This window comes from Lactuca sativa, chromosome 9, assembly GCF_002870075.4.
Source record: "Lactuca sativa cultivar Salinas chromosome 9, Lsat_Salinas_v11, whole genome shotgun sequence".
Taxonomy (NCBI): Eukaryota; Viridiplantae; Streptophyta; class Magnoliopsida; order Asterales; family Asteraceae; genus Lactuca; species Lactuca sativa.
Genome location: NC_056631.2, coordinates 61,565,018 through 61,571,017, shown reverse-complemented (window position 1 = coordinate 61,571,017; position 6,000 = coordinate 61,565,018).

Below are 6,000 nucleotides of genomic sequence, written 5' to 3'. Positions count from 1 at the left end.
CCACGGTGGAGGACGTCATGTTTAGCATCACAACCATTGTATAATAGCAATCATAGTAACACACCCATTACTATGAATATATATGACAAATGTTTACATCAGTTTGGAACTTGTTTTAAATACACCAAAAGTATGTAGAATATAAAAACATGACTCTCATTGCTCCGACTCCACTAAGTCCAAAAAGTACCTGTCTACTGATTTTCTGAGAATACAAGCAGTTTAAGAGAATATCAGCATAAAGCTGGTGAGTTCATAAGCATTTAATTTTTGGTGGAAAATGTTCCTTGAATTCTTTTGAAAAGTGTTCCTCAAGAAAATCCCACACTTTCTTATGAAAAGTAGTGTTGAAAGAGTATCTATCAGTAGAAAATAAAACCATCGGTTTTAGAAATGCCGGTGTTATCCTGGGAAAATCTCATATTTTCCCTAAAAACAGGTTATCCTTCCTAAAGGTAGAGATGCAAGTTTAGAAATCCATGATTACTATCGGTACATATATGAAAGTAGTTTTATTACTAAAAATAAAACAAATGAAGAGTAAAGTTCGTAAACCAAAGTTAGTTTATACTTATTTGCGAGTCGTATAACTATACTTGATCTGACCGAGAGACCTTTACAACGTTCTTCAGGCGTTAAGCTAAATGACATTTGTTCACCCCAGGCATGCCTGTCTAACTGTAGCTAGCAGTTCAGGTATGAGATTGTCAGTCCCGAATAGATCTATTCACAAATCTCACACTCTCCCTCCAGGAGACTTTGGTTATACTAAAAGGATTTATCCTTGTACACCTAAGGGTACAGTATTGAAGTAGAGCCTCACAATTCTGTATAATCTAGTTTACAAGCTAGAGACATTATAAAACAGTAACTATCATTGAATAAATGTACTTTATATTCCTGAGAAAATATATAACATAAACTAAATCTGCCACAATTTATACATATTCATCCATTAAATCTGATTTGGTAGAAACTGCCTAGAGGGTTATCCCAAACTATATCCATTATAGTTTATTAGAGTCGATATGGAAAATGCTTTGTAAAAACCTTTATGAAAGCTATGAATTTAGATTTCCAAAATAAAAGTTTTCCTTATGATCAACATATTACCAAAAAGGGATAAAATATCCAAATATGTTATTAAACGTGGAAATCGTTGGACTGTATTAATAAGTTTAAAACTTAATAAAAAACTTTGAGTTTGGCTTGTATCCCCCCTGAAAACATTAAAACACGGAAAATATAGGGATATGAACTCACCTTGGGTAAGTGGTTTGATTGAAGGATCGATACGGAAAGCCGGGTGTTCAAGTGAAGCCTTGAACACGATTTGATCCTAATTAACACATAATGACACATATAAAAGAGTCAAATGAAGGTATTTCACCACTATATGTGATGGAGAACCACTCTAGAGACTTGGAACTACTTGCACTAAGTGTTAGGACCTTAAAGGATTTCATGAAGGAGGTGTATAGCCACCTTAAAGGTGTGTGCGACCATGGGTGTGCGGCCGTACACTCATGATGAGAGGTGCCTTTTTGGTGTTTTCATGGTCCATACTTGCATCCATGAAGTGTCCCGGGTCTATACTCGATTGTAGTGCAAGTTAAGGGTCCTAGAAGTGGGTTTGTGGTCCTAGGGTGTGTGTGGTCGCACACGGGATTGTGCTGCCACACAAGAGTGTGTGCGGCCGTACACAGGTGTGTGCGGTCATACACCCCACATGAAGATGTCCAAAATGTACATTCCAAGGTGCAATAAGGCTAGGGTCATGTCTATCTCGAGTATGAAAGTCAAACTCTCACTTTGGAGGGTGTTTTAAGAGTGCGCGGCCACCTTAAAGGGGGTGTGCGGCTGCACTCACTTCCAAACACGAAGAACATGACGAATATTGCACACTTAAGGCTTAGATAGAGTGGTCTTTCATGGATATCAAGTTAGAGGATGAATTACTCACGTTCTTGAAGCTTTGGAGGGTTTATGGTTGAAGGAGCTTGAGAGAAATTGTGTTGTGTGCTGCCAAGGTGTTAAAGGAATGAAAGGGAATGGGTCTACCCTTTATATAGTGGTGGGTGTGCTGCCTAGAAGTGACTGTGCGGCCGCACACCCATGTGTATGGTCGTACACTCCCCCTAAGGGTGTGTATGGCCTGATTTTGACACTATACAACTTGCTGACTAATTCCTAAACTCAACATTGGTCATACTCAAGCTTAGAACACTTAAATGAACCCATAAACAGTGCAAGAAGTCAACAGAACAAGTTTAACATTGATTGAATTGGGTACGAGTTACAAGATAAAAGTTTCGGGTTGTCACAACATCCAAGAATAAGGAGAAAAAAAGGACAAAACTCAAGATCTAGCTTCATATAGGAATAAAAATCAGATCATAAACACTTACAAAGGTCCAGAAGTAGGGGTGAGCGCGGTGCGGTTCTGTGCGGTTATTGGCCAAAACCTCACCACTAACCGCAAATGCGGTTAATCCATTTTCAAAATCGCTTGGTGCGGTTATTTTTGCGGTGCGTTTTTTTTAATTATGTTTTGGTTATTAACCACATTGATTTGGTACGGTTATTTTGTGTGTTTTTTTTACCGCGGTTCAGAGTTCAAATTGTTTTAAGAGTTCAAACATACTACTTATAATAATAAAAAAACCATAAGATATAAGACAATTAATTTAAATCATAAACAATTAATATGTTAAAAACATCAAATCACTAGTAATTAACTATAAATATCTTAATATTGTCAAATTTCACCATTTTTCAAAGTTAAACATAACAAAAAACAAACACTAGTAATTAACTATCATGCGTTGGCCCTCACAATCGAACATGGCACCGAAACGGCTCAGCCAGTCCATGCCCACAATCACACAGACATCCCCTATGGGGATATGGATCAAATCGATCAGAAATGATACCCTGAAGATCTCCAGAACACAACCCTGCTACGCCGAAGAACAATAAACCCTATGCTCGTTGGCGATAGAAACTCGCAACGGACTCTCCAACTCCCCTAAGGGCATAGCAAACTCTCTACTAAATGACCGAGAAACAAATGACCAACTCACACCCGAGTCAAACAACACTAAAGCAGGCAAGGAGTTCACTAGGAACATACCTACCAAAGGTACAAATATAAGCATAATACAAACATAATACATAAGATAAGGGATAGAAACATATCGGTCACAACATCTGGTGCTGCTCTGACCTCCTCGACAATAAGCTGGAAAGCGCGACCTCAAGCCCTCGGGGGCTCCGCCCTGCCCTGACTTCTGTTAGTGATCCTCAAAGTAGTCGGCGTTGGAGCCTGCATCGGTTTGGCAGCGAGCGTTGGACAGTTGGCCTTAACATAGCCAACCTGGTCATAATGATAACAAATCCTGGAACTAAGTGTCGGAGCCTGCGGGCGGCACCCGTTCGGCCACAATTGTGGCACCCAGATGATAATCGACAAGCACCCTTAAGTGTCTTGCCGCACTTCCCACAAGTGCGGCCCTTTCGACCCCCATATCTGACATCAGCGGTCTTAAATCGCTTTGGCACAGGATGCGACTGTGGAGGGGCCGACCTCTGCTCCTTCGTCTGCAAGTTAATCTCAATCTCATGCTGCTTGGCGGTCTCCTGCATCTCTAACAATGAACCATAACGCTAAGTAGAAACAAACTGCACGATGTCCGTCTTGAGCATGCTCAAGTAACATGTCATTTGAGCCTGCTCGGATGCAACAAATTCATGACAGAACATAGTTCTTTACGTGAACATCTTGGTGATCTCCATTACCGTCTCAGAACCCTGTCTCAAATCCAGATACCCCTAGGCCAATCTCTCTCGCTCCACCAACGGAACATATCGGGATCGGAACATCTCAGAAAACTGCTCCCAAGTTACAATAGTTCTCTGATCAGCAAAATAGGAATTGGCAGTGAGCCTCCAACAATCCTTCGTTTCGGCCCTCAAAAGGTTCATAACACACTTAACCTTCTGGTCAGTAGGGCATAAACAAGTGAAGAAACATCCCTCCACATCAGATATCCACCTCATGACAATGATCGGGTCCTGAACGCCATCGAAAGTTAGGGGCTTCGTATTGTCGAAGTCCCGATACTGAAAAAACCGACCCGGTCCTACACCAGCAGATGCTACGGCTGCGGAGGCAGTAACAACAGTAGTCTCAACAATGGTTGCGTATTTGTCATCAAAGAACTCCATCATCGCGATCATAATAGAACCAAACAACTCCGATTGCTGATCCCGGACAATGGCTACAACCTTGTCCTGAAGAATCTCCCTAATCCGGGCATCCAACTCATCTGCCCCAATCTGCCTGCCGGCTCCTGATCCCGATCCGGATCCAATCTCAACTCGCCTCGTAGTCACCATATTGAAAATACACCAAGGATGTATCAAATAATACGCATAACATAACAGGGGAACCAACTCCCAACAGGCCTTAGGGGTTGTGACTTCTCTGTTATGCATACGGGTCCTGTGCTTTCAATAGTACGAGCTCATACTACCTTCCATGTCTACCCATAGTTGTCCCAGAGGATCATCACAACAACCCTAACAATACTTTTAGCATACCCAAACTCTCAATCCTCACATCCTAGAGGATATATATATATATATATATATATATATATATATATATATATATATATATATATATATATATATCAAAACTTGTCAGCTGACCCCACACTACTCATCCATGAATCTTCCACCAAACTCTCAATCCTCACATCCTACCCTAAGACCTTCATCTAATAAGAACAGGAAATAACGCCAAATCAAACATTATGAGGCTATAAGATCTTAGTTATGTATGACCATGATACATACACTAAGCAACTACAATAATGATGTCAATTCCATTAGAGATGGACCCTAGGCTATCAGGTATCATATAATCAGACAGTTCTATCATGAAAACATCATGAAGATCCTAGCCTATCGCTAGCATGCTATTCTAACATATCATAATATCAAATAATAATAGGTATTTTGGGGTCTATTTACTGGTTCCGATTGATCGTACACATCATATCATCCTTGATTATTTTGAAAACCATTTGAAAATCACTTTAAAAATCTTTTTCCTTAGTTTGAGATTGGATTCACACGAGTGTTCATCCAATCCACTCAAACCAAGACTCTGATACCAACTTGTAACATTCATAAAATTCTTGGGGTAACTGGAGTCTGTACGCTACGGGACCGATCCTAGCAAGGATCTCGAATGGCTCAATGTATCTTGGGTTTAGTTTTCCACGTTTTTCAAAACTTATCATGCCTTTCCATGGTGAGACCTTCAAAAGGACACGATCACCAAAAGAATTAAAATGACGTTGAGTTCACATAATGTTTCTGAAAGAATTAAAATCTGTCAGATAATTAAAATTATATATTTTGTTTGGTTGGTAGAAAATAGAATTCAAATAAAACTTAATATTCCGTTGGATTTGCATATATGTCATATTAATTTGATTTCAATAATATAAATGACATAATTGTGTTATTGTTTTTTTTCTTAACTTATAAAAATAGTACTGGTGATGATGATGGCAAAGACGGTGGTGGTGGTGGTGATGATGGTGTCGTGGTTGGTGTGGTGGACGACGATCGTGATTGTCATAGTAATAGAGAGTAGTATGGTAATATTCAACATTTTTTTGAAAGAGATTTTAATTATTTATTTATTTTTGATAAAATTTACTTTCCCAAGTTATACTCATTAAGAATTTCAATTCATTTTGAAAGTTTGAAAAAAACATGAGAAAATGATAAGTGTCGATAAAATCCCATCCAATTGCCAAACAAATGAATAAGAAAAGGAAAAAATCATTTTTAAAATGGAACTCATTTCTACGTAACATTTTTTTTTCGTACATAACAATTTATGCTTTAAAGTGTTATATTGTATAACTCTATAATACATAAATTATTGTGTATGACAAAAAATCGTTAAGTACAGATCATTTA